The sequence below is a fragment of the Dermacentor variabilis genome, chromosome 8 (genome assembly GCF_050947875.1).
Source record: "Dermacentor variabilis isolate Ectoservices chromosome 8, ASM5094787v1, whole genome shotgun sequence".
NCBI classification, from domain to species: domain Eukaryota; kingdom Metazoa; phylum Arthropoda; class Arachnida; order Ixodida; family Ixodidae; genus Dermacentor; species Dermacentor variabilis.
This window is the reverse complement of record NC_134575.1, coordinates 109,428,604-109,442,903: the sequence shown is the minus strand read 5'-3', so window position 1 is coordinate 109,442,903 and position 14,300 is coordinate 109,428,604. Positions and strand designations below refer to the sequence as shown.

The 14,300-nt window shown below is 41.5% G+C and overlaps 1 long non-coding RNA gene across 1 annotated transcript in view; it reads left to right on the top strand.

Annotated features, from left to right (window-relative positions):
* LOC142591223 (uncharacterized) overlaps positions 1–2,079 on the top strand; it is a 32,049-nt gene extending 29,970 nt beyond the window's left edge. The window contains exon 3 of the long non-coding RNA XR_012830396.1: positions 792–2,079. This is a non-coding gene — a long non-coding RNA (uncharacterized LOC142591223). The remainder of the gene's footprint in view (positions 1–791) is intronic.
* The last annotated feature ends 12,221 nt before the right edge of the window (positions 2,080–14,300 follow it).

Below are 14,300 nucleotides of genomic sequence, written 5' to 3'. Positions count from 1 at the left end.
AGCTAGGGCAAGTGAATGTCTGAGCTTTCTAAAACACACCACTTGCCATGAGCACCGGGTGAATGCTTCATTATCCCTGATAGAATAAGCCAGTGCTTCCTTGATCTTCAAAAAATTGGCGATAAAGCGCCGTTAATAGGCACACAGACCCTGTAAGTTTTTTTTATCTCCGAAGAATCAAAGAACCCACAGTGATAGCTTTCTACGGAAGGACGCGGACGCCTTCAGCGCTGACCGAATGTTCGCGAGACTTGACCTCTTTGTAGCTGCAACAACACTTCTGAGGCCCATTTTAGAAATGAGCTGCTCGTGTTCCTGCTAGGTCTTGGGGCCCTAGCATAACGTGTTATTAAAACATGTTCTAAAATGGAAGTACGAAGTCATGATAATGCAGGCCAGTGGTCGACGTCGTAAAATATGTCACGGTGAAACTCTGCTGCCTGTTGCTGCATCTGCAGGGAAAAATGAGTCTGCGTTGCTTCCGCCGGAGCGCTGATTGCAACCTTAACAACAGATCTAATTTTTTTATAACGGCGTATGTGGTAGTTATATATGGCAGCTTGGTAACACATCAGCTATTGGGCTCAACATAAGGGACATAAGTAACAATTAGGAGCCAGTTTGGTTTATATATAAGCTCCCTACCTGTGTGCAGGCTCGCTGTGGGCACGGGCATCCCTGTAGCAACTAATAGGGACCAAAAAAACGTTTTTTTTTCTTTGAATGTTTACTACAAGATGGCGCCAAAGCTAATGACTTATTGGGATCTTATTTTACCTCTTGTTTTCCAGTTAGAACATACTGCACCTACTGGGTCAAGAAGAGCGATGTGAGGAATCGGCACTGGGCTTGTGACTTCATATTAAACCATTACTGCAGAAGCCCAGAAATCATCATTAAGGATACAAAGAATTGTTGGCCTGAAGGCAATGCATAAAGATAAAAATGAACTACACCGATACAATTGACAATGATGCTCAATGTTAGCCAAAAGCCGAAAGTTTCTAGTTGACAATTCACTTTATTAAAGAATGGTGCGACGAAGGTGCTTATTTGTCGAAATGCGGACTTCGCAGAAAGGCTTCTTGCTTTTTGCGTAATTTGGAAGAGAACAGAGTCGTCAAACAGCACATCTGCAGCAGTCATTATCGTATAATCTGAATAGCTATATGTGGGCTAACCTCTGAGGTCTGGTGCTATTAACAGCAACGCCTTAGGCAGCACACCCAAGTGCCTAGTGAGCTTTGAGAGCGCCATTACGGAACACAATTGCGATCCTCCTTTACCATCGAGGAAGCTTTGTAGCACTTAGCTACGTTTTGGTGGATGTCTCATTTTTTCCTTTAATAATTACTCCTCTCCACCTTGCTGGTTTCTGCAGAACTATTACGTCAAACTGTTGCCTTTGCTTCTGAGTTATCGATAAATTTGACTTCGCCTGCCATCTGCTAGCCTCCATGTTAGGTCAGTTGGTAGATCGGCTGCCCCGGAAAGGCGGTTGTCCCAGGTTCGATTCCCTGACCAGGACGAATTTCTCCTCAAGAGCGAATCTTTTCTTTCGAGGAACCCGTATGGGTTTCCTTTGTAGCACTTAGCTACCTTTCGGAGGACGTCTAATTTTCCCTTAATAACTACTTTTCTCCACCTTGCGGCTTTCTGCAGAAATTTTGCGTCAATCTAAACCTTCTCCCGTTGCCTCCCTAAACCTTCTCCCCTTGCGTATGTTATTCAATCATAAGCTGCTGCTAATAATGTTCCGCCTCATAAATACGGAGCTAGGTATAGAAAGTTTTACCCATACTGACCTCACTAATAATAATAACACAAGGTTTTCCGCACGTCACAATTTGCTCCTTCCTAAAATTCGAATTAACTATGGGAAATTTACTGTCAAGTTTTCAGGCATATCATTGTGAAATTCGATTCCATCCGATATCAAATCATGTGCATTTGAAGTCTCCAAGCTCAAATCTAACGTGTATTATACTAACTCTTTACCAAACTCCTAGTATAATTTGTGCGCTGTAAACATCACTAACTATATTTGGGTTGTTCTGTTCCTTATTTTCTTTTTATATATTTTTTATTTTTTTGTCCCTGTCAATACTTTACAGCATTGCTGGTTCCCTATGCTACCACCACCTAAATCTCTATTGAAACACTGTTTTTTTTTCTTTTACCGATGAAGACTTTTCCGCGTTGCATGTTGCACACACTACTACCACACTTTTGTATTAAAAGCTTTGTTTTTCCTTTTCTCCTACTTTCTATCCAGTTTTCTTGTTTTTGTTTTTGCTGACAAACACACCCTTTGCATAATGTAGCCTGCTACTGTTGTCACAATTGAACGAACCCCCATTTGTTTCTTGTTTAGGAGGTCCCCCCGACAGTTTTTACTTCGGCACCTCCGATTGTGCAATTATACTTCACATGTTTTTACTACTGTTTGTACTACTGATGAAAATAAACTCAACTTTGACTTCAAATCTGATTGCATGTATGCGCGACGGGAATGGTGTAGAACTATCTGGAATACACGCAGGCACCAGTGATTACTCCGGAACGTTCGATGGCTTGTGTATAAAAGCCGATGCGCTTGACCGGCAGATGAGATTTTGAAGATGCCCGACTGTCTTCGCCGCTATTGTGCTTTAGGTGTAGCCTGTTTTGTGGGCACAGGTTCGCGCAATAAAATTTAGTTCCGTCATTCACAGTATTGCTACTGTATTCTTTACCGTCACTACGAGGTGACAATATTGCACCTAAGGGACTAAGAAGAGCGATGTGAGGAATCGGCACTGTGCTTGTGACTTTATATTAGAACATATATTGCCGTAGCCCGAAAATTGCTCGTAACGCTACAAAACATTTTCGGCTGAAGGGAATGCATAAAGATAGAAATGAATTGTACAAATACGATTGACGATGATTCATACGAGCAGAACAGTAGTCGTGTAGGAGCAGCGTAAAAGTACATCCGGAGCCTAACTATGCAGGGCAAATGGGACTAGGGTACACGGCCTTGCTGATTGCAATTCGATGTCCGTCATCGTAGTGATTATTTGACAGCCGATTAACCGCAAACAGCACACTAGCGCACATCCAATATCACACGCTTCTTAATCCACAGTTTTCCCTCAGTAAAGTCTGGCAGCTTCTTCCAGTGCATTCATGGAGGAATTTCCTCTTTATGCTTGAGGTAGCGATGCCGGTGAGTTGCCTGCAGATAAGTATGCCAAATATTTATTCCTTCATTTACCCTAAAGACCCTAACAGGCATTACACAGGGACGAATGACAGTGCAACGAGGTTAAGCTCACTAGGTAATCGTGAGTATTTAGAGAGGCACTAAATGTTCACGTGCAACATCAGCTTGAAGGATGCCATGCAATTAATATATTACAATAAACATAAATCACAGTAGTCAGCACAAGATGTGGAATAAGATATGCTGACAACTCTACGTTGTACAGGTGCTTCCATCAATTAACAAATGAATGGCTATTGCGCGGCTCAGAGGTAGCTCGCCATTTTGGTAAAATGGTAAGAGGGAAACTCTGAAGTTAGCGCGAGTTAATATCGCCAGCAGTATAATTCCACGGTTCATTCGTTGGATAATGAGATGAACTGGTTTGGTATGAGCTTATGAAAACGAAGAATTACTTTGTTAAATCCAATGACAGTAGGAGAGTAGCGCTACCAGCCGTTGAGTTATTATCACTAACTCTAGAGGAAAACCTCCCCCATAGCACCCGTGCCCTGACCGCAAGGGCGCCTCCGTGTTGCTGCCCTGTGTAAACACGCCGGCACCAATGAAGAGATGCTATTGAGACGAGATGCGCAATCACAGATCTAGAGCCTCCCTCATTTTGGCGACAAAACCTCGCTTAGGTGCCCGCAAACGCGCCGTTCCATGCACCGTATAATTTCCATCGAAATTTTAGAAATAGCCATTGGACCTTACGGAAAAATATACGGGACGAACTTCTTACATTGTCCAAACGTACAAGGTACGTGTAAAGGCTTTCTATTGCACTATAGTTTGAGCATTTTAGCTTAGCAAAAATGAGGTATATGGCGGCACTTTTCTGGTTGCAGCTTTTGCGTCAATTTTTTCCTAAAAGCATGGTGCACTAAGTTTATGCTGCTATCCTTCGCGTCTCCAGTGTAGGCAGTTTAAATGAAAGTTTGATGTCAGTTGTACTATATAAATGTGAATATCTTGCCCTGATAAAATGAGCGGCATTATTTTGAATTCCATGAATTTTGTAAATTCAATTTAGCCGACATGTTCCACATAAGCGTGGCATATTCTATTTTCGAGAGAAATAATGGTATGTATGTATGTATGTATGTATGTATGTATGTATGTATGTATGTATGTATGTATGTATGTATGTATGTATGTATGTATGTATGTATGTATGTATGTATGTATGTATGTATGTATGTATGTATGTATGTAGTTTAGCCTGTACACACGTGACTCCATACATCTATTTTAGTTAGTAAGCGATTGATGCCTTTAATTATACAATCGAAAAAAACTAATCACCTTCGTGCAGCTGTCTAATAATTTGCCCTCGCCATCAATGCTTCGTATTTTGCCTTAAACTTCAGCTATTTTTGATGTAGCGTAAATGTGATTTCAGCCATAAACCCGTATTAGAAAGCAAAGTAATTTGGACTAAGAAATATAGGGACTTAGGTAGAAAAACCCGCACATTACAAATAAGATCAGAGGATATTGATTTTAATGTGGTTTCCACGAAAGGGTTGACTCACCATTGTCCGTGTGCATTCCTTCCTATAAATATTTTTCGAAGAATATTCCATTTTATTCAAGTAGACACTAAGCCGTCGGCAAATCTCTCTAAATAATTTATTAGAGTGTGTTATCACCGAGTTGTATCGATAAGTTTCTTTTATCTGTAACGTAGGACATATTGCCACGTAGCCCGCATTAAACCACCACGCTGATCGATATTAATATGGCAAGCGTAGCAAGAAACAGACACACCAACAGCATCCACTCTACACGTGAAGCCCGAATGCGCTTGACAGACCTGCATGCGCACGAACTCCTACGGAGGAGCATCCTTACCAATGCGAAACCACCGCGTGCAGCTTGTTCAAGGCACGTCGAAGCCGGCGTTGAAACACAGTGGCACGCGGCAGGTGAGATCTCTGTCTGTCTTTTCTGCACACGGGAGGGAATGCTCTTTAGTTCTAGGCACTAGTTGGTCCTACATAGGTTATTTCTATAAGCCATGTAGGCTAAAGTCACTACATATCTGGTGGAGGTGTTGTGCATCCTTCGCAGTGCCACACATGCGCAGGCCAGCGCTGTCGTGTCCTTTGGCGATTGGAAACCAAGGAACTGACACCGGTGCACGAATGGGCAAATTGGTGGGCAGCATTCAAACCTATTCTCTTCGAAACACGAGAGGCAGCTGACACTGCCACCATGACCAGTCACGTAACACTGGTGCAACTCCCCTTAAGCCAATTTATCGCAAAACGGGGCCTTCCACAGGGGCTCGTTGGAATACACCGAAGTGTGATTGGGCCGTTTAAAGAAAATGGCAAGGAAGAGCAAAATGAGGAAGAACGCAAGCTGCGCAATGCGAACTTTGCTTTAAAGGTCATTGCGCGAACGTGGCATGACAACCAGGAGCCCTCTTTGTCCTATTGAGAAGAATTTCTGCGGCAGCTGTAGTTCAGATATGCTAAAATGACCTCGGGGAGTTCCCAGAAACTACCCTTATGTCAAGGCATCACTACACGAACGAGAGCATGGCCTTGTACATAATGGACATGTGCGGTCTTGTAAGCAAGCGCCAACCTCAACGTGAGGGGAAAAAAAAGGGTACGTCATTTTATGGGTGGGCTAAAGCAAGAACTTTTCACGGGACTCGTAGCTAATCCGCCAAATACCGTTCTTGAGTTTCAATCGGAAGCAGTGACGATGAAAAATGACGCTCCAGCGATGGGCCTGGCAACATCGCCGCGACGTATTCGCCGCAACAGCACATGTCTTTTCAGTGTGCACTGGGAATAATCTGGACACACTGCGGGAACTCCGCAGGTCTGCAGTAACGAAGTAGCTACGCGAACTGCAGTCTCCGGAGGCTCGAACGAAACTGGCTTTCGTAGATCAGCTCAGAAATGAAGTGAGGCAGGCCATGCGGAAACCACAGTGCTAGCAACCATTGGCGCGACTGACACCAGCATGCTGTGAGATGCTCTGGTAATCCGCGGTCCCAGTGCGCCCATCGCGATGCCAAGAAGTGTCGCATTGCCAAAAGAGAATGAGTCCCGTGTGGCCTGTGCCAATCGTATTCCTTTGAGTTTTTTACTGCGGAAAGGCTAATAATCTGTAATGGTTTCGTCCATACCCCCAAGCTAGTCTCAAAGGATTTCCGATGAATGCTCGGAAGGACGAAGGGTCATCCGAGATCGAAGATTACTGACGTGGGAGTCGGAGCTTCAGCATTTTTTCGTCATTGCCAATAGCAATCGCCATAGCTTCGAAGTTGCTGATCACCAAGCCCACGCGTCTCTTTAAGCTCGCCTAGGCGTCGTTTGCGTAGCTTGAACCCGGAAATCTAAAGGAAGCAATATCTGGGGGCCAGGCTGTTGACAATCAGAGATACATAGATCTTCCACCGCGGTACTAGCGTTAGGCGATTTATTTGTTTTATACAAGTTTATTTATTTAATTGTTTACTATTTATTTATTCAGCCATAGTGGTATACCCACCAGTAGTGGTATACCCAATGATCAGACACATGCGCAGCAATGAAGTTTCAACACAACGTGTTGCTTACGGCTGCTTTGAAGCTTGCGTTGTCCGGAATAGTGCGACGGAAGCAGGAAGGCGGTTCCAATTTAGGCTTGTGCTTGGAATAAAGGAATACTGGAACAGCTTTGGTTCCACAAGATGGTACACCACCTTTAAGGTTCCAATCAAAACAGGATTAAACACATCAACGTACGTGTTACAATGGAGTTGAAATGACACAACTCACACCTAACGAATTACATATTCTCGTTTACTTTTTAGGTAAATAAATTTTTTGGGTACTTTTTCTATTTTGCACTTTACGAATTTCTATGTTCACCTCGGTAATGCCCACTGTATTTCAACTGCTTACAATGTCATTTAAGCAGTTACACTACTGAAGAGACAGACTGAAACAGCTGGACACAGCTTCGAGAACCCGAGTTTCTTGGGAACTACAGCATAGTGCTCGAAATAGTGCCACGATGCCCATGTTCAGACATGCAAACCCGGGAGCTTAGTCTTTGATTCCTCTTGATGATGGCTGCACCGATGTTGGTCGACAAACTGAACCAGTTTGTCGACCAAACTTTTTCTATGGCGATGGACACTGAAGAGGTTATTGCCAATAAATTACATACTCTCAGAATTGGGAAGGCGCAGCGTTTCATAGAGGAGCAAGATGTTTTGTAACAACAATATTCTGTGCATGTTGTCCGTACGTTAGAACGACGCTCTACTCCCAAGCACGCATAACCAGAAAGTTGTGTCACTGCTGATTTCTTCATTACAAAAACGAGGTGACCAACACAATTTTTCAAAACAATGCTTTGCAAAAGTAAGAATTGTGTGAATGGCTGCAGGGGACGCAGTGAAAGTGTCAAGCCAGTTCCTCTTGTTTACTGAATCTGTGCAAGATGGTTAAGAGCTAGGAGGAAAGTAAAGTGTAATAAATGAATTAATTTTTAGTAACTCGTCAATTACTTTCCTAGGGCAGTAATTCGTAACAGAAAACAATTACATGTTGAATGAAGTACTTCCATTTGCAAGCAGTCGCTTTCTCCTGTAACACGTAGAAGTTTGACGACAATGGCACAATCATACGCATTTGCGCGGGATGAGAGTTCAGGCAAATTAAAGGTAAGGTTTATGGACGTTGCACTGGCGTAAAGTGGATACTTAGGCAAGATAAAACGAGCAGCGCGATTTTGAACACGTTGAAAGATATGTACTACACTAGTTTGTGAAAGATCCGAAATACCCAAGCATACTCTAGAGGCAACAAGTTTCTTGCAAAAGGTTAGTTTAATTTCGCTCGGTAGAGTTTTAAACCTATGGCGTAGAACTCTAATGCACGATCGGCATTGTTAACCACGTAGTCAAAATTTTCGTTTCATGTAAGTTTACTGTAGCATAAGTTACTTCTATAGGTCAACAAACTCTAACCTGGTACCATTTATGTCATAAAGAAGCGCGTTCTTATGATTGTTTAGACGACGAGATGCATGCGTAGATTTACATCGGTAATATTTCGATTCATGCGCCGGGTATACAGCACGAAACATTCTGTGAAGATTACTTTGCAGTTTACAAGAGCCATCGCAGCTAAATATTTTGTGGCGCATGACATAATCTCCTTAAAATTTTTGAAGAGAAGAAAGTTGAGCACTCTCAGGGAAGTCGTCAATAAAAATAAAAAAAATACTAGTGGCCCAGAACAAATTCTTGTAGAGCCCCAAATGTTACAGGAGAACATCAGGATAAATAATTCTACGGGATTACGTGTTCTGGATGACCTTGCAGAAAAATGTGAATAAAATAAATAGCGTTTGGTGAAGCTGTTGCTCATTAAGTTTTAGGGCAAGCAAAGCGTGGGAAATCGTGTGAAATGCTTTAGAGAAGTTAAAAATAGCAGTCAGTATTGAAACCACAACCGGCATTAGCAGTATGTCGTTAGTAAAATATCGTCGGTAAGTTATAGATGTGTTACTCCACGCTTCAATATGAGTGGCGGCTCTACAGCGTCCTGAGCGGTGCAATATATGCACATACACATACAGATGTACTTAGGCAAAGCTTCTATGGAGTCATGGCATACTACATAAATACACATGGATAACACCTCGCAAAAGCAGGACTTAAAAGAACAATAATAAAAATAGAACGAAAAGACAGAAAAGCAAGGTCTGATCGTGTCCACAAAAAAGCACGGTCTTTACGAGGGCCTAATACAAATATAAATACCTTTATTTCAACATCAGTGATGTAAGGGGTGCACCCAAAAATCCTATGACTGGCTTGACAGAGGGGCGCACCCTCGTAAATAAAAGCTGGCAACAACAGAATACGGACAGAACAATAAAAAAAGACTGCAGTGCATAACTACACATCATATTCAATAAAAGTTAGTGAACATCCTCTTGCAATATGAAAGAAATGAAGGCGGCAGAATTGACACGGAACACTCAGGAACGCTAAAGAATGCAAAACAAAGAATAACAGTAAGAAAAGAAAAAGCGAGAAAGGGGGTGCATACTTGCAGTAAAAATAAAAAGCAACAAGAAAACCGTATAGTTAGGTCCTCAGTGCTCATTGCACCGATTAAGGAGAGTTGGAATCATATGTCGAAGCATTTGACGACCGTAATTAGTACGAAAGGATGGCACATACCTGACGTCATTATTACGTGTTGGGTAGTAATTAGCTTTGGGCCGTAAGTTAGCTGTGTCATCAAAGAATGCGTCATGATTTTTCCGTTTTCTTTCATATCATTTACTTAGCATTAAAATATATAGGTCATTAATTGGTGTTACTTTTAATGATGCGAAAAGAGGTTGAGTGTGAGCAGTAAACGGGGCATTCGCAATGCTACGAATGACTTTTTGTGTATTTTCTGTAACCTATACGTATTTGACCATGTTGTACCCCACACCAGATGACAATATGAAAGGTTAGATAAGAACAGTGCATTATAAACTAAAAGTCGAACACTCAGAGGTAATAGAAGGCGGACTATGTATAATATGCCTGTGCATTTTGCAAGTTTTTAAACCAGGTTGTCGATGTGTATGTCCCATGAGAGATTACACTGCAGTGTCACACCTAGACACTTTACTGACTCCGCTATTTGAATGCTTTGAAAACCAAGCGTTAGTGTAGGTAAATGTTCTAGTGGTTTGTTCTTAGGTCTAAAAAGTACAGCTTTAGTTTTTGGTAGCATTATATTTCCAATAAAGATTGAGTACTCCATTCGACCAATTTGCGCAGAGTTTCATTAACGTATATTGTCAAGTCATTAAGTGTGTTAGTCCTAAAAATATGCTGATATCATCTGCATACATTATACATTTAGCGCTGTTGTCAATGTTCACAATGTCGTTAATATAGATATTAAAGAGTGTAGGTCCCAGAATACTGCCTTGCGGCACACCAGAATGAATGGTTCTAAGGTGCGATGAAGAATTGTTAATTACTGCCTGTTGCTGGCGGTGTTCTAAATATGTTATTAAAAGCTGAAGGAATGTGCCGCGAAATCCATAGTGCTCAAGTTTAAGGAATAATATTTTGTGATTTAGTGACTCGTACGCTTTGGAAAAATCCACGAAAACCCCGAGAGTTAGTTCTTTCCCTTCAAATGACTCTAATATAATTTCCTTCATGGTTAATAATGCTGTTTCTGTTGATTTATCCTGCGACAAAACCAAACTGGGAAGCTGATATGACTTTGTGTTTGTTAATAAAGCTTGTAATGCGCACTAGTGAAAACTTTTCAAAACATTTCGAAAAAACTGGCAAGATTGATATAGGTCGGTAGTTTGAGAAATTATTTTCGTCTCCTCCTTTAAAAATTATAGCAATCTTGGCAACCTGTAGCTCTTTCGGGAAAGTTCCTGAGAAAAATACCAAGTTTATTATGTATTCTAATATCGGTGCAAGTATGTGCGATGCGTACTTCGCTGGCAATATTTGGAGGTCGTCAATATCTTTACTTTTACTATTTTGCAGCGACTCTAGGACCCGACAGAACTTCGTTAGTTGTACCAGGGGTTAAAAACGCGGTTTCGCTAACCTTTTGACTCATGCTGTTGCGGTATTGGTTGGGCTGCGTGCCGTCTGCAATGGACACAAAGAAATTATTGAAAGCATCTGCTAGCTGAGAACCGGACAAGTAAGTGCCATGTGTGACTATTTCATTTACTACAGTCTCCTCTTTTAAATTTAGCAAATTATTGAGCCTCCCCCAAACATTATCGGAGTGCTTTATTACTTCGTCGTTAAATTGGTTACTCATATATTTTCTTTTGACTTGCCGATTAATACTGTTAGCTTTATTTCTCGCAGCCTTAAACTTCTTCAAATCGTCAATATCTTTTGTTTTCAGACGGCACTTAAAAAGTATGCTTTCATTTCGTACAGCCTTTAGGCATTCCTTAGTTATCCACGGCTTACGCGCCTTCGAAGCTCGCACTCTTGTTTTCTATGGAAACGACTCACAATACTGCTGCTTGTAGGTGGAAATAAAAGTACCATAAGCTTCATCAACATTGGTTTCCTTATAGACGCTGCTCCAGTTTACTTGCGACAGTTTATCATAAAACGTCTGTAAAGTAGTCTACTTCATGTCTTGAACCCGCATAGCAAACCTTGTTGCAGGTTTGTTAGGGGGAACTGTGAGATATTTAATTAAATAAATTGGTAGGTGATCACTAAGATCAGCTGCCAGTGCACCGGATATTGAAAATTCATCACACGCATTAGTAATGAAGGCGTCTAGTAACGTTGATATTTCGGGCGTAATGCGTGTTGGTTGATTTATGATATTGAAGAATGTGTTGGACCTCTAGTATAGTATAGAACTCTTGTTGAAGTGTTGACTTTGCAAGCAAGTTTATGTTCAATTCCCCGCCCAATATTAGTGTGTATTTATGATCATTTACCCAGCTTAACTACTCGTCCATAAAATGAAGAAATTTATGTTACTGCTTCCCCTGGGTGGGCGGTAGGTCACAGTAAAAAGCAAGGAATTTGATTTTAGGGTAGGGTAGGTTGGTAGGTCTGTGTTGTAACCTCGTAGTCATCGGTTACAACACAGAAATTGTCAAGTAATTCGCATTTTAAAAACGCTTTCGACAGCATCGCAACGCCCTCACCTCTCTTAGAGCTCCGGTTAAGGAAAAATGTGGAGTAATCTGGCAGATTAAGAACAGCAGAGTGGCTTTCGTACCATGTCTCAGAGATCATGACAACGTAAAACGTAAAGCTAAAGCTGGAAAGAAAGGCACATGTATGATCGCTTTTGTTTCGCGCTGATCGAGCATTCAGGTGCAGAAACGAAATATTACCGCTTTTTGTCTTATAACGTGTGGTCAGCTCGTAAGGTGTCAAGAAATCATAACTTGAAGCGTTCATTGATGCCATGATCTCGGAGAAGCGGTATGTTGCAGTTTATTAACGATGGCCATAGGAAGAAGCCAAAATAGTTTAAAGAACGAAGCTTTGAAAAAGAAATGCCAATGTAAACTGCAATGGGCATACTTATAGCATGGCTCAGAAACAAATTTTTTCACCACGTCTGTGCACAAGTTGTACACTTTACAGGGCACGGCATAAAAGTCACTAAATGTTAAATCTACGCCCAGGAAGAAGGCACTACAGACTGTCTTAGTACAGCCATCACACAGGTATTTACAAACCTCATTATTGGTTAGTCTAGCGTCGCTGGCAGGAACAAGGGTTAAGTTCACGAAGCAGTAAATAGCTGTTTTAAATGTCAAAGTGTCAATATATTTATACCGAAGAACACAAACAAGAGAAGTCATATTCATATGCTTCCAGTTGTTATACTTGTCAAGTAACATTCTATTTTAGTGATCCATGTGCTGATAAGAAAAACACTTAAGTGACCTTCGCCAGGTCAGCCTCACAGGTAACATGCAGTATTGAAGAGTTCTCACTTTTGCGCATTGAAATCTTTCCTTGTGATACCCACATGTATTTCCAATTTTTCTGCTTTTTGAGCTTTCGAGCTTTACCCAGCAGCATCTTGTTCTCGACACACAAATGCTCATTTATGTACACGAGGTTGCTTGTGTCAAATCCCAGTCTATCTGCTTTCAGAGTTTTCTTCCGAGCAGCTGACAGCAACTTTTCACGAGCAGTGCTTGAGACGAAGTTTACCACAACATTAGGTTTCTTCTTATCTTTCGAAGGCACACGATGAACTACATCAATGTCACGGTCTGTAACACTTGTGCCCAGACATATTGCAATGTCTGCAACAGCCTTGCCTAGGTCCTCATTAGCTGCAACCGGAAGTCCTTGAATTTGAAGGTTCATGCTTCTACTATATTGTTTCAACCGTATTATCTGCTTCCTTGCCTGTTTAAGCTCCTCCTTCAACTCTTCGTTCGCCGCGCGACATTCCGCAGCTTCAGCCTTCATTTCTGCAAGTTCCTCCATGCAACGTTCAATATCCCTCTTAAATTATTCAAAACTATCGTTCATAAACCCAATGGAGCTACGAATGCCACCAAGTTCCGTGTGGAAATCAGTACTTGAAGCCTCAACCTTGGCTACATCTCTTTTTTTATTTCTGTGGCGAATGCATCTAGCAGGTCATCTAGCATCTAGCAATAGACGCATGACATCTCGTGCGCATAGCTACATCACGTAATAGTAATATTCTTCTCAGTCACATAGATTTTAACTTTTTCGCTGCGCTAGAAAGGATCAAAGGGGCGGTGGTGTGCTTACTGCACCTTGTGAAAATTTCATTTCTTTACCTATACTTTCTGACTCACTTATTGAAAGCGTGTTTGTGTTCCTGAGGCTTGGTTCCACTCATCTAATTGCTGGTGTTTCTTTATCGCCCCCCAAGTATGAATGCGTCATTCCAAAGCGAATTTCATCGCGCTATTGAAATATGCGGGTGGTTTCTCAATTTCGTTCTTATATTCTTTGGAGACTTCAACTACCCAATAGTCAATCGTCTACACTTTCTGTTTCAGCCAACAATACCCAGACACAGGAATCTCTTGATTCTTGCCTTTATTTTTTGGTGTCCCACCTTATCGAAAAACCAACACGTTGCTCAACCACATGCGCAAACATTCGTGAACTAATTTTAACTTCTCATCCTGACCTGTGTACTGACATAGCCCACCTCGGTGGTCTTTCTGATCATGACATAATTAGTGGAAGCTCAACTTCTTCACTTAACAAAAGAGCGTTACTGGAAAGTGTATAAGGTGTTGTAAGCGAGCTCAGTTTGAGGCGAGTATTGAATTATCGCATTTCTCGGGACATTTTTATATGCCCACTTGTCACGTTCCATAAAAGATAACGGCAACCTTTTTAAAAATACTCTTTCAAACTTAATTTACCAATATATTCCACTTATGACCACCAAAACAAGCACCATTGCTCCTTGGTTCAATCAGCAATTACGTCGACTTAATAATTAAAAAAAACGACTGCTCAGAATGCAGACAAAAACAGATTATCGGCTGCGTGGTG